General features: G+C 36.6%; 1 long non-coding RNA gene across 3 annotated transcripts in view; it reads left to right on the top strand.

The window, feature by feature from the left end:
• The window catches only part of LOC107747926 (uncharacterized), a 52276-nt gene extending 39651 nt beyond the window's left edge, over positions 1 to 12625 (top strand). For all 3 annotated transcript variants that reach the window (XR_001640853.1, XR_001640854.1, XR_001640852.1), the window contains 2 exons: positions 8242 to 8333; positions 12386 to 12625. This is a non-coding gene — a long non-coding RNA (uncharacterized LOC107747926). The remainder of the gene's footprint in view (positions 1 to 8241; positions 8334 to 12385) is intronic.
• The last annotated feature ends 10483 nt before the right edge of the window (positions 12626 to 23108 follow it).

Here is a 23108-nt window from a genome sequence, read left to right on the forward strand (position 1 = left end):
CCTTTAAATCCTCACAAATGTTGGACTTCCATTGTAGGTGCTTAGCCATTACCTCAGTTTTGGTTTAGTCAAGTTAAATGATTTCTGTGGTAATTAATATTATGTCGATTGCTACTGAATCTGGAATATTCCTTTAAGTTTGTATAATGACAGATGTAAATGTGATGTGTAAAGATTTCTAACTATTTTACAAGGTGGCAATTTCGCAAGAATTCGTACAATGTGATTCATACAGAAATGTACTTTATTTTTTATTTTTTATAAAGCATGAAGGACCTCCCTTAACCCCAACCCTAAACATAACCTCCAGTGGGGCAGATGTACAAATGAGACTGTACGAATTCATGCGAATTAGCCACCAACATGAAACATTGTTCGAAGCTGTGTTAAGAATGTGCTGAACAGTAGAGTTTGAATTCAATAAACTTCGACGTTTAAGTTTTAGCACAGCGTAGTGTAATGTAATTTAACATGATGTTCAATTTAAAATCACTTTAGGTGGTTTTATGAAAGGCGTAGAGTTTTTCCAATAGATCTTAGTCAGGTTAGATGTCATATTTAGTTTAACGTTGATGAAAATGAGGCTGTCAGGGATAGACTTAAGGTACATTCACAAGTCAACAATGTACAACTTTACGTTTTTGAAAAGTTTCACTTACAGACGACAACATTTCACACGGATCTGCGAAAACGAAAGAAAAAACCCCAGCTGTATTTCTCATGCTAGACCAGTAGGTGGCGATGTCACTTTGTAAATAAACACTACGCGAACACATAATACTCATGCATGTGGTGTCCCTGTTTTCACAAATTCAGGTTTTCATCGTTTACACAGAGATGATAATGTTATTGTTTTCTAAAAATTGGACTTTGAAACCCGTTTTTAAAAGTTTGCGTTTTCAGTTTCCCAAAACACCATTGTCGTGTAAATTAACTGCCAAAGCGCATAAAAAGTAAATTTTTAGTTGAAAATGGTGTCGTGTAAAAACCTCTTTGCTGTCTTTACAAAGGCACGCATTGTATAAAGATCCTAGATTCTGTCTTTTTCGCAGCTCATGACTTTCAAAACTGTTTTATGGAGTTTTTGTCTCACTGAAAGTTTTTTCGGAAACACGTTTTGTCTGAACAATCAAACTGTTGTTAAACAACAGTCCAATCCATTGAACGCACCATACTTCAGTCCCTCGCAGCCTTGTTCACATTTCCGCCAAAAAAATAAAAATGGCTGCCCTGACTAACATCTATTGAATTCTAAGTAGGAAACGGCAGTGTCTAAGTTTGAATAGTGGCAACAGGCATTGCGTAACGTAACGTAACACAACGCAGCTCAACATAACATAGCCAAAATGATCTCACATCGAGACAGAGGACTCAAGTCTACTCACTTTCAACAAGGCCAAACTACATGTGGCCCTGAAAATCTGAGTCAACCTGTTGGGCGATTTGAAATGATTTGGGCCGGTCACAGGGGAGACGGTGTGATCAAAGGACTGACTCACCACGCAGATCAGAGCCCGGGCTCTTCTCTCGGGGGCCGATTCCATCTGTCACGTTTAACAGACTGAGGCTGTCTGCTGGCCACTCAGCGAGAGAGTGCGGCAAACTCCTGCCAGATTGGTGCTGATTGTATTTGATTGCATTTGAGTGCAGCTTCGACGATGAGTCTAAGAGCTGGTATCATCCCACTCTTGTCACATCAACGCTGGAAAAAAATGGGAAACACTGCTCTGAAACGTTGGACCCCTCAGAAAGTCATGGAGGGAAAAAAAGGCCTTTCTGCTATTCGGAGAGGAGATAATACTCAGAAAAGGGCCTGAGTGTGTGATTGTCAGTGTGGTTATGACAGAAGTGAACGGTGATATACTCATAGCGCGGGTGCAGAGCGTCTCAGACGCTTGTCTTTACTCCTGTTAGGAGTTCAAGCTGTTATTACACCGTCACACTCGTTCGTGGCTGAAGTGAGTGACAGAATGTTTGCTGGGTGTGTGAGCATGTAGGCTTGTTTACTTCAGCATAATGTCACCTTTGCCACTGTTTTTAGATTCATTAGCCGTGCCTATAGAGTAAAACCCACGTTTCGCCGAGTGGCCTTCGTCTGCACATTTCCAGGGTGAAAGTGTTTCGTGTAAACATTTCTCCAAGGATGTGAGTTAATGGAAATGTGGCCTTCCATTTTCACACCTCAATGGCTATTAGTGTTACAAACGTTAATAGAGCTGAGAATCCCATTTTTACAGCCATAATGACTGATCTGAGTGAACAGCGATGGAAAAAGTTTTCGGAAACTCTTAGGCTGATGATACACGGGGCAACTTTTTGAGCAATGTTGCTGGGCAAATTTGGTTAATGTCGCCGTCAACGGGCAATCAGGTGAGACAGAGGGCCCACGACTGATGTAAAGTATCCAGATTGAAATGTGTTACCCATTCTCGATGGTAAAGTGCCCAAGCAACATTGCTCAAAAAGTTGCCCCGTGTATCATCAGACTAAAATATACATACATACATACAGTGGTGGCCAAAATTGTTAGAACACTTGGCATATTTAAGAGGATTCAGTTGTTTTTATTGAACTGGCCATTATAACACCCATAAAACACACTATTGCCGGAACTACCTGCGACGGAAGGAATCTGCTGGAACACTGAAAATGATGGACTGGCCCCCTCAAAGTCCGAACCTCAACCCCATCGAGCAAATTTGGGGCGAGTTGGAAAATAAACAGGGCAGATCTATTGTACATTTAAAGGAAAGCCTTTGGCTTGAGTTGCAGAAATCATGGGATAACATTAATGTTGAAGTTCTCAGGAAATATATTGACACTATGCCAGAGAGATGTGCTGCTGTAATTGCTGCAAAAGATGGACACCAAATATTAAAGTTAAAAGTGGATACAAACAGTACGACTCACTTCATCTGATATTTGTCGTGCTCAGAGCAACCATCTGCACGTTTTATAAACATTATGAAATGAAATCATGTTTTGGAGGCAAAAAAGGTCAATATTTTCAGATCTCTCTCTCTCTCTCTCTATATATATATATATGTATAGTATATATATATGTAATGTGTTCATGTATATTTTTACATGAACACATTACATTTTCATTAAATCGAACTAAAATACTGTATATATAGTTGCCTCTATAGGTTTAGGGATATACAGCTGGTAAGTAGATGTAACATGTCATATCTGTTACTTTATTGGGTATTTTAGCATGTATCTATTTATTTATTTGATCATTTTAAATCAGAGTGTTGTAAGTACCGGTTGTGTGTGTGTGTGTGGATATGTGTGTGCTAGTGTGATGATTAATGAGGTATTTTTGGCAAGTTGGCATTACTCAATTTCCTCAAATCCATTAAGAGTTCGCTTTACTGGAATAGTTAAGCATGAAAATTAAATTTACTCACCCAAGCCTGTGCACTGTTACTATTTGAAATGAATAAGATAATTTTGGAAGACTTATTACGCAGCTCTTTTCCATACAAAAACAGTTCATAGTGACCATAAACGTACACTGTAAAAAAGTAATTTTTTCGAAGATTATTAGAGTGTCTGGTAAAACTTTAGAATAGGGAACACTTATTCACTATTAACTACGACTTTTCCCTCAATAAATTCCTAATGATTGTTTTGCTACATATTATAATTTTTAGGCTTTCTATACTAAAAAACAAAACAAAAAAACGATTACGCTGTATTCATGAAATTTACTAGCCATTTCTAAGTGAAAATTACTTAAAATTCTACATCTTAATTTTAAAAAATATGGTCAATACAAGTTACACGATAGCTCTGTAAGAGGAAATATTTTTGTACATTCTTTTTTATTCTTTTCTTTTCTCTAAAAGATCTAAAATCTCTTTGCTTCTACTCTATAAATTGTTGTAAATAAAACAAAGTAGTTGATAAAAGTTGAAAATAAAACAAAGATTAGTTGACCACATTTAAAGAAAATACTATTTCAGTCTTTCTTATTAAAAAAAATAAATAAATAAACATAATGCATACTGTGATGTGTTACTTGCTGTTTATTTGTATTTGTGAAATTTACTACCAATTTCTAAGTGAAAATTATTTCAAAGTAAAACCTAGACAATTTTTTGTTTGTTTGATTTGTCTGTTTGTTTGTTTCCGTATAATCAGTATAAGTCAAACAATAGCTTTGTATGAGGAAAATTTTTGTTGTTCATTATTTATTTATTTATTTACATTTTTGTTGAACAAATATGTTCCATCGGCCAAAGCTCTAAATCCTGATTGCTTCTACACAGTAAAATAAATAAATACATATTCAAAGTTGTAAATAAACTAAGTTAGTGGACTACATTTTACAAGAAAATACTATTTCAATGTGTGTACTTTAAAATCTAATGTTTATTTCAGTGTGTTGCTTGCCATATCTCAGTAATTGTTAGTGAAATCTCTAGCAATTTCTGAGTGAAAAATTTACACCATTTTTATTCCAGTGTATGTTTAGACTAAAAAGACTTTTATGCAGTTTTTATGATTTTTAATTTATTTTTTGTCATTATTGGAGCTTGACATATTCATGAACTTGCAAACTTGCATAATAACAGCATACGGGATTGAAGCGACAAGAGGGGTGATAAATAATGGCAGAATTTTTTTGTGCGATTAAGTGCAGATTTGAATAACAATAAGGGGTCATCTTTACAATATATCAAGCATTTTAATACTTGAGGTATAACAATATCACAGCAGAAACCCTGTAGACCAAGAGACCTACCCAGACCTGATTGACTCATGCCGTCGCAATGTTTACCGGTTGCATTTCATTCCTTTTCTTTTTTTTTCTAAGCAATTAGAAACAAGAGATGGTCGCTGTAGGAGTGCCAGGGCTGTGCAGTTTCCGCTCATGTCGTTTGTAAAGGGCTTAACCCTACTTGGACCTGTTTATTTGCATCCATCTGTGAGTTTCGCCCATCCACGATGAAGCCTCACGCTACTGTACCCCAATAAAACCAGAAAACACAGTCAGAGATGGCATGAACTGACTCTGAAGGACGCGTATTGTGGATGCTGCCAGTGCCCAACAAGCCCTCTTTATGATGGCAGGAATTATGATGGCCATGTTGGATATGTGAGATCGCTGGTGGCGAGCAAGATAAGTCGAGTAATTGTCACTTACTGTAACAGCGGCTCCCATTCATTAAGAGCCCGTGTCTAATAAACTACTGGAGGAAAGGAGGCCAGCTGTACTGTGAAGCCTCACACAAGGCGGCTCTTTCTCTGCGGCCCCAAACTTTGTCAAAAGGCGAAACTGTCTACGAGGCGCTCTGTGATTCAACAGCGATTCCAATAGAGGTTTGTCTTGGGGGAGCAAACAAGGGCTTGCTTTTGACTAAATAATGAAAAATAGGCTGTTCAAGAGGGACAGCAAAAACTGATATAGCTTCTTTTTTAGACTAGTTCCAGTTATGTCAACTGGAAAACAAACAATTAGAGGGTTGTTGTGATACTTTACTTTTTGCCTAAAAGTCAAGGCTGCATAATTTGCAGCAATAGTTGATCATAAAGCTGACCAAACTTGTAAAGGATCTTGTCCACAAAGACCATTAAAAAAAAAGACCTTTCCTTAAAAAAAAAAATCATAAAAAATCATTTACATTACAATCAAGCACATACCCTGCCATAATGTTACTGCTAAAAAAAGGATTCTAAAATTATGCAATTTTGAACAATTATTTGTTTTTACTTAATTATCCATAATTATTTAAATTGTAAATTTTTATACACCATGCGAGTATTTGTTTAATTGCCTTAAATGTATGCTGACTGTTTTTTAAATGGCCTGTCATTCATTTTCATGTAATTGTCAAACAATAACAATAAAGAAAATAGAATAAATAGACTTTATTCTATTCATGCCATATACGGTATACACAATACATTCAAGTTTGATCAAAAGTGACAGTAAAGACATTTATAATGTTGCAAAAATGCATTTCAAATAAATGCTGGTCTTTTAAACTTTGTTCATCAAAGACTTTGGGGGGAATACACAAAAATATTAAAATATAAGGTAGCATAACTGTTTTCAACATTGATAATAATCAGAAATGATGCTGAAAATTTAGCTTTGCATCACAAGAATAAATAACATTTTATAATATATTCACATAGAAAACTATTATTTTACACTTATTGTTTTTATTGTTTACAGCGAGCATAAAAGACTTTATTCAAAAACATGAAAAAAACTTCTTGTCCCAAAACTTCTGAATGGTATGGTGTATATATTATTTTGTGAGATTCACCTTATCAGGCCAAAGGGAGGTGACCAAAAGAAGCAAGTTGACCAACCTTATGGTTATCAGATTCGTTAGTTTACCCATAACCTATCAAAATAGTTAGACTTTCCTGTTCTCGTATCTAACTCACACCTACATTACAATGGCCTCCTCATCACTGAATTCTTACATTCTCTCCTCTAGAGCCATACAAACCAGTTGCATTGTGGAGTACATGAATAGAAGCCCTCCAATTCCTCAACCCCAAATTTTTCAACAGTTGAGTGAATTTTTCATACAGTTGAGTGAATTGCAGAGGTGCTTCAAGAGGAACACATGTCCTCGGCTATGCTGACATTTGAATGCATTTCTAGGAACCCTGTTGGTTTGGGGTGTCTTTGCCGGATCATGGTGGGCCATTGTGAGTCCTTCTCAACTTCCTGTCAGTAACTGTCTGAGGGATGCAAGTACTAACTTCTTGGAATGTGGCAAGTCCTTGTGAACTATTTCCTTTTCTTTTTCAACCACTGTTTGTTGCTTTATAAAGTTCCTTTTTCTAACCTTTAAACTGATGGGTTACTGACCCTGTGCAATGGTAAATATACCCTAGGAACAATGTCATTCTACAAAATAGGCATTTTGGGAATCCGCTGCCAAACAACCCATTGTCACTCTACGAAATATTAATTTCTAGCAACTTTACTTGCTATAGCCAAGCAGCTAAACCTCATTCTAAACTCATCCGGAGAGACGTGGGTTCATATTTGCAGAGTTATACCAATTTTGCAGGGACTCAAACAAGAACTCCCATAAGGATATTTGCTGTCATTAACTGAGCTCATGGCGGTTTAGCGCAGACCAATTAAGACTCATATTTGCTTATACAGTTGTTAAGTTTCTCCAAGGACCATTGTGATTGGGGCCATACATCCCATTGTTTTCCGATAATTAATGATACTTTGGTTTACTTTGGACTATACGGGGATATGAGTATAAGACAGCTAAAAGAATGGGAGAGATATATAGTAAGCCACAATTCAAACACATAAGGCTCTGATGACAAATGACTAACTTCAGAAGGTCAGAATAAAAGTCAACACGAGAGAGCAGCTTCACTCCTGAATCCCATCCAAAGCTCCATTGAGGAATAAGTTCAAGGGAAGAGTTTTAGGAGAAAGTTGGATTATTGAATCCAAGGGGGAAGTGGGATTGACTCCATCTGTCGAGAGGGTCTTCCAGCTGACTTTAGCCCACATGCTGGATGCTGGCTCAGGAAGCTCTCTCACACTTCCTCCCGCAGTCCTCGACATGATCCTCAAAGGGGGGAGTGTACCAAAAGGCATAGCCTCTATCTAACGGTCTTTGTCCCTATAGGGGGGCGAACAGTGGGATCCTACAGGGAAGGAAACACATGCCCCCTCCTTCAACAACAGCAGGAGGAGAAAGAAAGCACATTACATGCTTGAAAATCAGCCCGCTGCCATTATTTTAGTTACCAAACTAGTGGGGGGACACTGTCGCTTTCAGACGTGCTCTTCAGGTCGTGAGTCGTGAGATGGGAGGATGATATTTTCCTTGGCTCACATCACGGATTTTATGAATGCACCTGCGATTGTGGCTCCCTGCATTGTTGTGGTGTTTTGTTGAGTGTCACATATCGGTAATGGAAATGAGGCAATAAAACAAAAGGGAAGTTGGTATCAGTTTCACCTGTACACAAAAGTGTGCCACAAGCGTGGTATTCAAAGCAAAGTTGGTTTACTCAAAGCACAGATAAGAAAAACTTGCTAGCTGCTCGATTACCAGACTAGCCATTCATAAATTACGGCAAACATGTAAATATACAATAATAGATTTCAAAACAACTGTAGACACGCCTCTACAGTAATACTACTGCACATGTATACTTGGCAAAGTTGAGTAACAGTAGATGTTTAACTTGATTTTTTTCCTCCTCTTTTTCTCTCCCTATTTTTTTTCCCAGTATTTTTTTCTACTCAAGCATGGCGGTGATAATTGGATTGTGTGGACACCTGTATGAGTGCAGTATATCCAGGGGATTAGAGAACGGGATGGGTGAGTCAACTCAAATTATTGTCACGTTAACCCATACAACTGGCAGCCGCCACCGCCTACTACTCACTAAAATAAGGTCCCAGTGGCCACAGAACCTGCCCAACTTCTGTACAACCTCTAGAGCCACAAACATACAGGTGATTTTCTAAAGCTGGTGCATTAAATAGGTGGTTCTCAACTGGGTTTGCTTCAAAAGCCACAGTTCCAACATTGCTTATCGTGCAAAAGTAAACTGTTGATTTCTACATTCTCAGAAAAAGGGGTACAACAGCTTGTCCCTTGTCTCAGTACCTTTATTAAGGTTCATGGTAGTACTTTAAGGGTACATATTACTAGTCTAAGGAACTAATATGCACGTTTTTGTGGTAAATAAGGTACAAAGTTGCCCTTTTAAGTGTTCTTCTCCAGTGACAAGCTGTTGTTCCACTAAAGTTACACATTTTGCTTTTTTTTTTTTTTCTGTGAGTGTAAATGTCACATGAATTTTAGATTTCATCATACAGATTGCAGCATATCATCCTCTACACAACAAATTGTGGTCAGCACAAACCATATATTTATCCTGATTTTAACCTATTTTTAATTTAGTAAGGGTTGTATTTTCATGCTGGCATTAGGGTCAATGACATGACTAAATGTGTTTGTTCTATCTATAAAAAAATACATTAAACATGCAATTCATACATATAATGACTTACCTAAAAGTATTGTAAATTTATTTAGATATTTTTCTGGGTTATAAAGTAAAATAAGGTGATACATATTCCTGTAAAATAAAGTAAAAAATCAAATAAAATAAAATAAAATAAAACATTATTGAAATACCTTATTAAGTAGTTTGGCATAATCATTTATTATTATTTCTTAGAAAAGAAGTGAACCAACATGCAGAAACAACAACAACAACAGTAATCAGGAAGTTATATAATAGAAATAAGCCCTTCACAAATCTCGTACTTTTTACCTTGAAAAATATAATTAAAAACATTTTGAAAATAATGACTAGTATTGGTGCACTGTGTGTATTCAAGATGTAAAGAAAATGTTATTACTTTTTATTTGATGGTTGCACTACATGACATTTTAGAGTCATTAGAATGTAATGTTTTCTTGCAAATAGTATAATTTTGGTTAAAATAGAATGACATGAAACCAAAATGAATACAAGTACATTTGAAAGAACATGGCAGATGCATTTTAAACTAGATTTTAAAAACGTTTTCTTTATCATGGACACTGTTGTACGCCATTGATCCATTACTGACTCAGTAACCTCACAAATTTGCATCAACAACAAAAGATAAGGAAAGTGTTTTCTCTTATCAAAATTTTTAATTTGTTCTAACCACACACAATTACATAGTTAGATGCATTTATTATTTGCATTTAGCATTGTTTTCCCCTTCTGTCTGCCATCACAACACACTTGTGACCCATTTTAAAGTCCCAACCATCCAGTTGAGAGCCACTGCTGTAGATAAGCCGGTAGATGAGCTTTTACGCAAGATTAACTTTTATCTATTAAGAAAGTCTAAGGTATATTGTATCCTTTAGTGTTTGATATCACATTCGGTCTTGGTGCACGAAGGATAAATGTCGGACACTACTGCCAACAGGCCTTGTATAAGCTCGTCAGGGCGGCCATCGTTAGCAGGAGTTTGTAAACAGAGCGTAGAGTGTGTGGAAGGGGGGCAGAGGTGCAGAAAGACGATACAGCAATAGTGAAACTCAAGCTGGTTGGAGCAGGGGAAGGAGGGGGCGCTTGTTTGACCACCGGGATGAGCGATGGGTCGACGGTCCCATCAGAAAGCACTGCCACGGCAACTGCGCGGATTCACTAGGTGTCGCCTAGGCAGGTAATTCATCAGCCCATGCTGGGGCTGGGCCTCCGAAAACTTCCCATGGTCACTTCTGAGTGCGAATACGTAATGAGCTGGCGGGCTTCACATTTGCCACGGCTGATTAGACGAGAACAATGAGCCCAAACAGAACTGGCAGTCCTCACAATGGGGACTGGAAAGCCTCAAGGCGTTGCCCCCATATTTCTAGAGGAGGAAGAGAGAGAGAAAAGGGAACAAAACTGTAGTTTATAACTGTCCTCTCTCTTTTGGATGACTGTTGTACATGTACAATACTTTGTCACTAGACTTCCGAGAGTGTGTACTAAGGTTGTGCTCAAAGCCTAAAGAATGATGGGAAACAGTGTTTTGTCATATTTTAATTAGCAGACAGAGAAATATAGTTTGTTGTTGTTGTTGTTTTATCTAAATAATGAGCATTTGGATCAGGATAACTGTAAACTAAAACGAAAACTAATATATATATATATATGTATATTAGTGCTGTCAAACGATTAATCGCGATTATTCGCATCCAAAATAAAAGTTTTTGTTTGCATAATATATGTGTGTGTTCTGTGTATGTAAAAATATAATTTTATCAAAACTTTAATAGTATATCAATGATAAAATAACTGATTTGAATTGATAAAATGTATATTTACATATTTTATATTGGTATAGAAATAACATTATTTGAAGTAAATGTGAGTGTGAGACCATGTAAAACTTCTTACCGTCATACTAGGGTGTTGTGGGTTGTTGCTAGGTCATTGTTTATGCGGTTGCTAAGGTGTTATGAGTGGTTATTACTGCAGTTGCTCAGGTGTTTTGACTGTTTGCTCAGAGTTTGACAAGTTTTGGGTATAGGCGGTTATTTACTAGCCCAAGTCAAAAGAACCCACCGCAAGGTTTCTAAGATATAGAATTCTTCACCGCTAGATGAAAATTAACTCAGCAAGCCGATTGATGTGACGTATCATTCACGTCTGTTGCAGGATGAGTTAAGTTGAAGATAGAAACTTGTGCAGTATGTGTTGCTATATGCACACTTTAGCAAACTCCAGTGATAACAGAATAAAAATGGCTCGACTGTCATTTAGTTCCTATGAAATTATTAAATTATTTTCTCACTGATTATTTGTGTGCAATATTAACATATTGTTTATAGCTACACTGAAATTAAGAGTCCTTTTCTGACCAACCAAAAATGTGGTAATCTTAACTAAGCAATTTGGCCTGGAAAGAGATCAACGTCATTAGCGTCTTTTGTTTGACAAAGAGGAACTGGCTCGTGGAGAGCGTTCAATCTCCGCAGCAGGCGTATCTCTTTGAACACGCTCTACGACATGAGTTTCTCTATCAGTTGGAGACCGTTTCGCTCTCCACTTTAAAAATAGAGATGATGGGAGGGAAGCCCCTGGAATATTTATTGGGAGGGGGGAATAAATCCACAATCCACCGATAATGTTGTTCTGATGTTCTTCCCGGCCATGACTGTTTTTTTTTTGTTTTATTTCCAATTACTTAACGGTATAGTTTCTCTATCAGTTGGAGGCCGTTTCGCTCTCCACTTTAAAAATAGAGATGATGGGAGGGAAGCCCTTGGAATATTTATTGGGAGGGGGGAATAAATCCACAATCCACCGATAATGTTGTTCTGATGTTCTTCCCGGCCATGACTGTTTTTTTTTTGTTTTATTTCCAATTACTTAACGGTATTTACATATTATTTTAATGTAGTGCGCCATGCCGCAGCCCAGCAATGAGGCGCTGAAAGAATTCACGCTTAATTGTATTTCATAAATCATATTGGTAGCCCCTTCAGAATAAGCTCCCTGTAACAAAATGATAAAATGGCCAATTATGAGAAAATTCCAGGCTCTGTAATTTACTAAACACACTCCAGAGAGAGTCTTTTGAGGGGAAAGATAGACTCCCTGTTGAATTGTTTTCCTTTAGAGTGGCTTTATGTTATATTACTAAATAAATAATAATTGTTTGATTATTCGTGCTTGTTTTCGACAGATCTTTACACACACAGCATCCGTCACTTTGACCCCACCCCCCCCCCATCAGGGAGATTGAACCCAAACTAGTGTTTGCAGTCTAAACTGTAGCCTTTTAAACGCAAATAACTGAGGTGATAGGTAGAGATAGCAGCTCCATCACTCTCAGAGCTGCTCAAATTCCTAATCACAGTATTTGTTTTAGCTTTTGCAGGTTCTGTCCAAACCTGTGGGCTGCATTCTCCTGATTCGTCGTCTCGCGGAGGACCAGATCTGGGGACATTGGTGTCAGCAAACTTCGAGCATCAACTTTGACCTCTCAGTAAATTCATATGCTGGACGCATGCTAAAATGATTACGTATATGGAATTTACTAATGTCACTGCATTCTGCGTGACTCATTTCACCAAAAGAAACTTGTATCCATTTATGATAAAAAAAAAATATTTTAATGCAAGATAACTGATTGCCTTTAAAAATGATTAGTAATGTCTCTCTTTGATGCCATACTTTATTATATTTTGTTTGACAAATCAATGTAAGATATCATTTTGAAATGTTTGTAGATTGCTTTATTTGGTTTTTGAGATAGATTTAATGCATTTTAAATGTTTATTTAAAAATAAAAAACCATATAGTTTTGTAATTAAGCTTCAGTCAAATTGCCCACGTAAAAAGAACTTAAGTACACTACTCCAGTTTTAAACCACTGTAAATAGAAGATAAAAACAAAATACTACACAACAAACGTTTACAGAGCAAAGTTGAAGACACAGAAGCTTCTAATTACATATTTTGCAACAAAAAAGACAGAGGGACTCTAATGACTCTAATTCAAAAAATTGAATTATTTATTTGAATTGATTAATTGAAATGCAACAACCAAATGAACTGATTCACTAAAATTAGCTGCACTTTTAAGCCAGTTTAAGAGAGTCTTTGATTGGCTCATGTGTCTGTGAAGCTTTGCATGTGATAAAAGATGCTTTGTCATGCTACTGGTTGAAAATGTATTTGTTACTTTGTTAGTAATACTCATAATCAAAATACTCACAATCAAAAACTGTATTGCTGTGAACTATAGGTCAGTGACTTATGTTCAATGATATGGAAATAAATTCAATGTCAATTCATTGTTTGTTTGTTTCACCTATCACAATATTGGGATTTTTTTTTCTTTGCAAATATTGATATATGCAATTAATTATAACATATAATGTAAGTAATTACATTAAAATGCATTATACAAAAGGAAAAACTTTTAATAATCTACTTTTTACATCTATGTTGGTTTTACAAGGTTTTGAAAAGTGTTTAAATGTAATGATTCTAAAAATGTCATGTGGTATGACCATTAAGTAAAACGTATTATATTTTATTACCCCTTCTGAATATATTTGAATATGCACATCTGTTTTTTAGGTCTACTTTTTGAGGTAAGTTTTTTTCTTCTTCCTAAATATCATGAACTAATAATAAATGCCATTACATGTTTTGGGGGAAATCACACCATATGACATTTTAGAAGCTGAACTAACCTGTATTATCCTAAAATTACCAAATTATCTGTTATTTTGAAAGATTTGCTAACATAATTTTGTTTTATATATTTTTTTTCCTACATATGTTGGTTGCACCACATGACAGACGTTTTCAATTATTAATAAGCAGTAAAGCATTCTTGTCATTTCTTTTTTAAAGAAATAATAATAAATGATGTCAAATTAATTAAGTGGGGTTTACTTTGAGGAATTTATGATATCAGGAGAACAGTTGCATCACCCTGACATTTTTAACATTTCCAACCAAAAAAAAAGAAGAAGATAACTTTTGACAGAAAATTAAAACACGTTTATCATAGTGAAGGTGTATTCAAGTAATTATATGCATGAATCACATTTTTTATGCATTTCTAAATAAATTAATACATACAAAAAGTGTAAGAATCTTAAAATTCAACTCATTAAAACCCTGTATTGATAGACAACTTCTGAATAATGCAGAGGAAGTGTATACGCCTAAATATGTTATGCCTCTGCCTCCTACTGCACTGTATGTAAATGAGTATATGAGTCATAATTAATCTTAATGTAGGGCATCCCATTTGAATACAATACAGTAAGGGAAGGTGTAACTGTAAACCTCTTATGCAGTATCAATGTGGCAGCCCTGCGGTGCTGAAACTCTGTCACATAACTGTCTCTCTGGCTCTCGAAGCTCCCAGGCCAGCGCTGTGCTCTCCGCATTCAACAGTCTCTTTATTTAAACACAAAGTGCTGTGACACGCTGCTCTCCAGCAGCTTCCACTGCTTCCTTTTACCTCTACCTGCATTTATATTTGGGCACATTCTGGTGTTTGCGGTCACTTCTCAAGTACTATTTGTGAAAAAGGATATTACCTCACGTAATTGATGGTTGTTGAGCAAACACAGGGAGTCCATTTGCGACAGAGTAGAGAAGGTCCTGACAAACCTGAGCTCCATCCGTGTTTGGACTGTATTGCACTCTACGTTTTCCCAGGTTAACACAATGTTATTAAACCAAGTTGACCGCAGGGTCAGCGCGAGAGCGGCCCATGAAAACAAACAATTAATTTGGCATCGAGGTGTAATGGCATGATCTCCCGGCAGGGCCGGATCCATTGTTCGGCTGGAATTAACCGTGGCAGGTCATGTGTCATTGGGCACTGACCTCGGTCCATTCACTAGCCCACATTTGCATTAGCCATGGCCCGGCAAGGGGTCAAACACAGTTACAAGCCAGCCAAACACCCCTCCCAACACACATGCACACAAAACACACACTGCCTTCCAGTTCCTGGCCACTTTTGATCGCGGAAGTTCTTGCCAAACAAAGGCATACCGTTACCAGGAAGGGATATGTATTACTGTGATGACATTTCTGCAAAAAAAGATAATACGTTGCTACTTGCACATTTCGCGACAACGTTTTATTATGCTAGCTATTGTATGTATCACGACAGTTCGGAAATGAAATGTCCAGTGAGTGGCGCTAAAAGCATGTTCAGATTTATCAAAAAAAAAAAAACGTGGTTCTGACGATGTTTTATTACATTGACTTTGCGTTTAGTGTTATCCGAAGCAGATGGATGTGAATCTGGCAGCGTTTTTATTGCATTGGTTGTTGTATACATCACAGCAGTTTAGAAATAAAATGTCCAGTGGGTGGTGCTAAAAGTGTATTCGGTTTTATCCAAAGCAGATTAATGCAAATCTGGAAAAGTTCAATTATGTTGCTTGTTGTAGGTATCGCGGAAGTTTAGAAATTCAATGTCTGGTGAGTGGTGCTAAAAGCACATTCAGATTGATTTGAAACAGACTAATGTGAATCTGCCAGTATTTTATTACATTGATTGTTGTTCGGAAAGTAAATGTTCAGTGAGTGGTGCTAAAAGTATGTTTGGTTTTATCTGAAGCAGATGAATGTGAATCTGGTAGTGTCTTATTGCATTGTTTGTTGTGCGTATCATGGCAGTTCGGAAATTAAATGTCCAGTGGGTGGCGCTAAAAGTGTGTTTGGTTTTATCCGAAGCAGATCTGGAAAAGTTCAAATATGTTTACATCGCGGGAGTTCGAAAATGAAATGTCTCGTGAGTAATGCTAAAAGCACATTCAGATTCATCCAAAACCGACAAACATGATTCTGCCAGCATTTTATTATGTTGGTTCTTGTATTTATCACAATTGTTCAGAAATGAAATGTCGAATGAATGGCGCTAAAATCACCTTCAGATTTATCTAACACAGATAAAAGTGAATCTGTAAATGTTTTATTACGCTGACTGTTGTATTGTAGCAGTTGAGAAATTCAATGTTTGGTAAGTGCTAAAAGTGTGTTCGGTTTTATCCAAAGCAGTTGAACAGATAGCAGTGTTTTATTGCATTGGTCGCCGTACGTATGCCAGTAGTTAGGAAGTGAAATGGCCGGTGAGTGGCGCTAAAAGCACATTCAGATTTATCCGAAACAGATGAACGTGAATCTAGCAAATGTTAATTATGTTGGTTGCTGTAAGCATTGCAACAGTTCGGAAATAAAATGTCTAGTAAATGGCACTAAAAATGTGTTCAGATTTATCCAAATCAGATGAACATGAATCTAACAACATTTTATTTCATTGATTGTAATGAATCGGACATGAAATTCTTGGTGACTGGCCCTAAAAGTGTGTTCGGTTTTATCCGAAGCAGATGCATGTGAATCTGCCAACGATTTATTGCTTTGGTTGTATGTATTGCCACAGTTCAGAAATGAAATGTAAGTTGAGTGATGCTAAAAAGCTAATGCTTTGTCATGTTTTAAAATCACATTGTTAACAAAAGCTGGTAATGTTAACCTGATAATGCCATACCAGGTGCGCTACTGAGCAAGTTTACTATGTCACAAAAGCCATACATATGGAGCAAAGTATGTGATGCAAATGTTAAAATGTATTATTTAAATCATGCACTACAGTAAAAGTTATAGTACTGGAACGTAATGAAAATAAGTATTTATTAATCAATAACCTTGCCCTGTAATCATAATTTGTGTGAACAGAAATAAAAGTTTTATTTTATTTCAACTGGAAACTGCAGTGAATTTTATGTATAGGCACATTTAGCAAAACTGTTTTTTTTCCAATAAGCATACTGTAGGTTGTCATCTCTTCCTGTGAAATTGATGATGCAAATATGTCCGTGACACCTTTAAATGAATCATCACATCTGAAGGTACATTTATTCAAGTCAAAGTCATCTAGCGTTCAGAGAAGAGCAGCGTTCGCTCTGACATATCCACCACGGGCCACCCATCATGTTGGCTTTATGTTGTCCGTATGTTATGTTGCTGTTATTTTGCCGTCTCCCTCAGGCACGGCTCAAAGTTGCTGACTTCATTTACCGCCAGTCACCCGAGGCGCGAATCGTGGGGGATAGTCATAGGTGGTTAGCGCGCTAGTACACCTGACAGATGCGCAGTGCAACTGCGGTATGTCGAAAAACATCTGATCCCGTAGCCTCGGGCCACAGATACCGCAGAAACGTGTTGTGTAGATGACGGACAGTTATGCAAAATGATATTCGTGCTGCTAATCCTACTTAGCATACATCTGTGATGTGACTGCGAGTGTTTGTTATCTACAGCGTTTCACAGGTATATCATCCATATTTAAACACAAGCAAACAACAGCTGGAAGTTGACAGTACACGTTCTCCGTTGTGATGGGCAGACTTCAGGAGACAGGAGCCTCTTTGTCCGTTAATTGATTGGGTGTTGAGTGGGCGGAAAAGGCCGGGCTGAAGCCCCAAAGCGCAGTGCCTGAATTAAAACTTCAATCCCCCATGTAAGACTCAATTTCATCCGTGACCCGACATTATACAAATGAGCAGGGAACTGATAGGTGCCTTCTCCGTAGATGGAGTCCCTGAGCTGTAGGCCTGGGATGGGAGAAGGGGATTGACCCTGCTGTTCATCTTGTCTCTTTCAACGTGAGAACAGCAGAGAGTTTTGAAGGATCCCTTGAAACACTTTCATTTTGTATGGCGTCAACAAGACGGCAGGAGTTAAAGTATCTCTCCCACAGAAGGTTTGATGGAAAGGACCTTGCAGGAACAACCAGAGAACAAGTTTGTTTCTTAGATAGCTTATGAGACTTTTTCTTCAGCTTGACTATGATTATTTTCACTCTTGATCCAACCCTGAATATGGTTCATACACTCTCAGAAATAAAGTTTCAAAAGCTGCCACTGGGCCAGTACTCTTTCCAAAGGTATTAGGTACTAATATATACCTTCAAGGTACTAATATGCTAAAGGTATACCCTTTAAAAAGGTACCGCCCCAGCGACAGCTTTTGTTGCGTATTATTTGATTCCGTACCACGGCACAATTGTTATGAATGTGAATATTACTGGCAGTTGTTTACTGTTGTCACTAGGTAACGACTCATGAGGAGCAGATGCCAGCTTACATGTTTTCTTTTTGTTTTTGGATTCATTAAAACATGCACGGAAATCATCGCATCTGTCTGCCAGAAGAATGAATTGCTTCAACTTTAACATGACTTACAGCAATGGGAAATGCATGATATTATAATAGGCAAATTATATGTCATTATTATTGGTTCATTTCCACAATTTACTTTTGACTGCTTTCAAACCACACTCGTGTTTTGGGAACAGAACCCAAAATCTCTAGCATTTTAATTAAATATATTGGCAGCTATATGTTTTCATGTATAAAAATCATTTTATACCGTTTGAGAAATTAAGTGTGATATTTTAAAGACAACAATAATTGTACATTTTTATTTAAGCAAATGATTTAAATTAAACTGTTATATGTGTGTTATATTATGTATATTAACATGTATGTAACATAATATTGTAAATTATGTAAAATTGTAAACTTTTGATTATATACAGTCAAACCAAAAACTATTCAGACACCAGATATAATTTTTGATATTTGTTTTACTAGTGGGTGCAGGACACTATAGTTCATGGAAGTAAGTGAGGATAGCAAAATAAAGTGAACTGTGACATATTATAGTAAAAAATTCTTCATACCAGTAAAATTTGGAATCAAAAGACTTTGACCTGACCATGTTTTGCTTATGTGTTTTTTTTTTTTCTTTAATTGCTAATGCGCTTTTTACACCTCAGACTGAACAAAATTAAGCATTGCTCGGTAACTAGTTGACCTAAATTGGTATTATCTAATTGTGTACTAAAATTTAACAGCTGAATAATTTTTGGTTGACATTATCAAGATGAATTTGTTCTGACACAGTTTAACTCTGAGTTCTTGTCATATATATATATATATATATATATATGAAACCTTGTTTTAATACTTCACTCACACACACACACACACACACACATATCAGTTATATATGCATAGTTATTTATATATAGTTACAGTTCGTTAGTAAAACTGAAAGCAAAAGCAAAAACAAGAGTGAAACACTGAATCTGACTAACTGATTGAAGAATAACTGATCATGTGATCATTTTCTTGAATAATTTTCAAGAATAACTGATCATGTGATCATTTTCTTGATTGCAGGACAAACAAACACATCATCCCACAGCAGTGGCTCCTTAAAATGGGTGATAGTGCCATTTGAACGGCATGGAGGGGCCGCTATGAACTGGCATATTCTTATGGCCACTGTGGGGTGGGGGGGGGGAGGTAGGACGACGTGAACAGTGCAGACTTCATAAAAGCCCACACAAGATGACTGTCTGCTCTTGACTGAGGGATTGTTTACGCTATGAAAACTCTCACAGCAGCAAACTGTAATATCACTGCCAGCCCAGATTTGATTTGTTGTTTAGAAACAGTAATGCTTTTGCCTTTGACAGTAATGAATGTCTCTTTTAGGTTCTGGTGCCGGGCACGGACAGTTTTGATTGTTTGCGTTTAAATGTTCATAATATTTCAAATACAAAACTCGCAGAAATTAAGCCTGTGTTGGTAGGTCAAGGTATCGTTCTCTCAGTGTTGGCATTGTGGCGTCCTCCCTGGAGACGGTTAAATCGGTCGCTTAGAGAGAGTCATGTCACAGGAATCTTTGTCCTCACTAGATGATATCTGGGCTGCAGAGAACTACTTGCCTTCTGGCGTGGCCATACAAACTGTATGAATGGAGGATGTCTGGACTCTGCTCCAGTAATTTGAACTCCAAATGGACAACAGCAACAAGTCATCCAGAAACTCTGCTTGTGCCCCTGAAAACTGTGGTGGGCAGTAACTACTAACAAGTAGCCACACTTTAAGTAGGGCTGTAAATCGATTAAAAATTATAACCAGATTAATAAATTAAATGATATGCCAGTATCCAATGCCAATTGAATTAAACACAATTAATTGCATACATCAAATTTGCAGAGAAAATTACGAGATTAAATCAATGGTTTTTACACTGTCACTGCATTAAAACTAATTATTTCATGAATTATTGTTTAATTTTTTGTCAAATAACACAATTAATTGCATACATCAAAATTTGCACAGAAAAGCAACCAACTGATTAAAATTCAATATAATGAACCATATATTCTCAAAATATTCAGTAACATGAAATATTTTACAAGATTAAATAATCAGTTTTGCACTGTCACTCTATTAAAACAATTATACTTTAATTATTATTTAATAACATATATTTACCTTTTTACTTAAGTTGACAGAATATGTATTTATTTATTAATATGTATTTATTATTACATTTATTATAATTACAATGAATTGTTAAATATATATGTGTGTGTGTGTGTGTGTGTGTGTTTGTTTTTATTCACAAACTTATACACATAATGAAATAATAAAACAGTAATTTCTCATATTTTAAAGTATTTCTGCATAATGCATTTAGCATTTATGTAATTTGATTTGATTTGATTGAAAATGCAAAAAAAAAAAAAAAACAGTTTCACTCTAAAATTGTAAAATTAGAATATTCATTAGTAGTAATGAGAATAATCAGTAAAAAAATTACTGAGAAATACTAAGAGATGCATTACTTTAATGAGAATTTGCCTAATTGTCATTTTATTTACGCTTTTCCCCCTTGTTTTGATGGGATTTTGTAGCTTTGAGTGACTTTTTGGCATTTTGCACCATAAACAGATCAACTGACAGTGTCTTAAAAATTCAATGTCTAATTCAGTCAGAAAGAAAGAAAGAACGAAAGAAAGAATAAATATGTTTATCTTCTACAAACAGCCATCTTAAACTGTCTTGACCTGCATTAGAAATTCAAAAATTCAAAAATGTTAAAGCTATGTTTCAGATGTAATATTTTATGTTTCAAAACACTATTTACAAGTAAGTTATAACAAAATTATAAAATATATATCTACTTTGTATTTCGAGCACCTTGAGGAAGGTTATCACCTAAATGTCTTCTACATGTAACAGCCAGGACTGTGTTTGCTCCATATCACTGTTTGATTTCCCAGTTGTAGTCAAAGCTCTTTTTGTAAATGCAGAGAGAGAAAAAAAAAAAAAAAAAAAAAAAAACCCAAGTTTGCACATTTTGGAATCATAAGGATTGACTTCAGTGTGATCAAGCCAAGCTCTCAAAGAGAGTCATGGGAGTGATTCAGCAAACATATGGCCACACAAGCATATCCAGCATCTGCAATTCTCATCCCATTCAATCCCAGGATCACATGGGATTATATTCTTGGAACAACAATAAATATACTGGAGAAAAGTTGTTTCTTTTTGGTCGTGTAACAGGCACCCCCTTTAATTTGATCACTGACTTGGTGCCAAAAACAACAGCAGGTGTAATGTTATGGTAAGTCATAAAATGTATCATCCATAGCAATGGCTTCTGTAGTCTGAAAGTACACTAGACCTTGGGAATGTCTTCAAATTAATGAAGCTGTAAAGAATTAAATGCACTTTATTTCTAGAAATGACTACCTAAAGTGTCATTCTTTTTGACTAGTTAGCACGGCCAGATAGCAGTTAGCCTGGAGACAAAAAAAAGGCTCTTTCGCCAAAATAAAAAATTAGAAGTGTATTCTGACAAAATAGCAATTTTTGCAAGGAACATATAAATCATGAGTCATGTACCAGTCAAGCAACTGCCACTGAAATCGATTAGAATTCTAACACATTAGCATCAGTTTCCTTGGTGTGCAATCTGGTTATTGGTTCTTTTAAACAGAAATGAAAATTCTGTCATCAAGCAATCATTCTTTTCCATATGTCAAATTTTTAAGGCATTTTTTTTATATTCGGCAGAACACAAAATAAGATATTTTGAATTACTGGGTCCAAAACTTTCACGCTCCAAAAAGGATATAAAGATAGCATGAAATTAATCCATATAAGTTATTTACTTGAAGAAAAGACTGAAATTTAAACCTTTATTTACTTTCAAATCAAACCAAAACACAGATCTACACACTTCAAATATGACACAAAGCTCAAACAACAACTAATGTCAAACCTATCTTCATGTTTTAAGCCTTGCATGCACTGACTTGAGCACCACGACGGTCAAACTTGGTCAGCTCGACCCCAAACAGAACTTTTAGGTCCATTAGAGAAGAATGTGGCTATGAGTTCTTGTGATATAAACCATGCGGGGAACAACACTCACCATCCTTGCCTGTCATTCACCCACGCCATCCTTGAGCTCCCATTCATGGAATCTCTCTAATGAGAGAGCAAATGTCAGCTATGATACACTCGGACAGAAGAAGAGAAACAGGGCATTGTACAAAGAGCTTTTATGCGGCCTGCCTTGTGTTTCCTCCACACTTGTATTCTAGCCGCTTTGTGACTTGATTAGTGGATCCTCTCACACATTCTCAGATGTGAAAAAGAGCACAATTTGCTTGGGGATTATTTTTAGTAAAGCCCAGTCGGCCTGCATTGTTTGCTGTGTGGCGGAGTGGTTTGTTGCCGTGAAATGCGATGGGGACTGGGCTGGTTATTGAAATAGTGTCAAACTATTTAGGAAAACAGACAAGCACGTTCCAAAACCTGTTCATAAAACCTGAAGGTCTATACTCCATGTACTATGGTATCATCTTGCTACCCTAAAGTACTTCAAAGAAAAGCATGGTATGAAAAAGATTATATTGCCATCATACATTTCCAAAATACTACAAGTACCATGGCTTTTTTTTTTCTAGTGTAACTGGCCTTACTCAAACTGCTCCAAATGGGATCCGAACCAGATATAGCTTGTTAGGCATCCTAACAAGCTAAAGACCGCAGCCTCTAGCATGAATCATTAGTGTGCCTCTTGTAGCTAGAGGAGTGAAGTTTTACCTGCTTAGCTCCTACTAGCTTCGTTACACTTACTCCCCTAAACTGCACTACCTTCCGGGTCACGGCACCAATGTGCCTACTTGCACCACTGAGAGTGGGATTTGAACCAGTGTCAACCTGTAGGAGAGG

This window comes from Sinocyclocheilus rhinocerous, unplaced genomic scaffold, assembly GCF_001515625.1.
Source record: "Sinocyclocheilus rhinocerous isolate Xijiao unplaced genomic scaffold, SAMN03320098_v1.1 scaffold1191, whole genome shotgun sequence".
Taxonomy (NCBI): Eukaryota; Metazoa; Chordata; class Actinopteri; order Cypriniformes; family Cyprinidae; genus Sinocyclocheilus; species Sinocyclocheilus rhinocerous.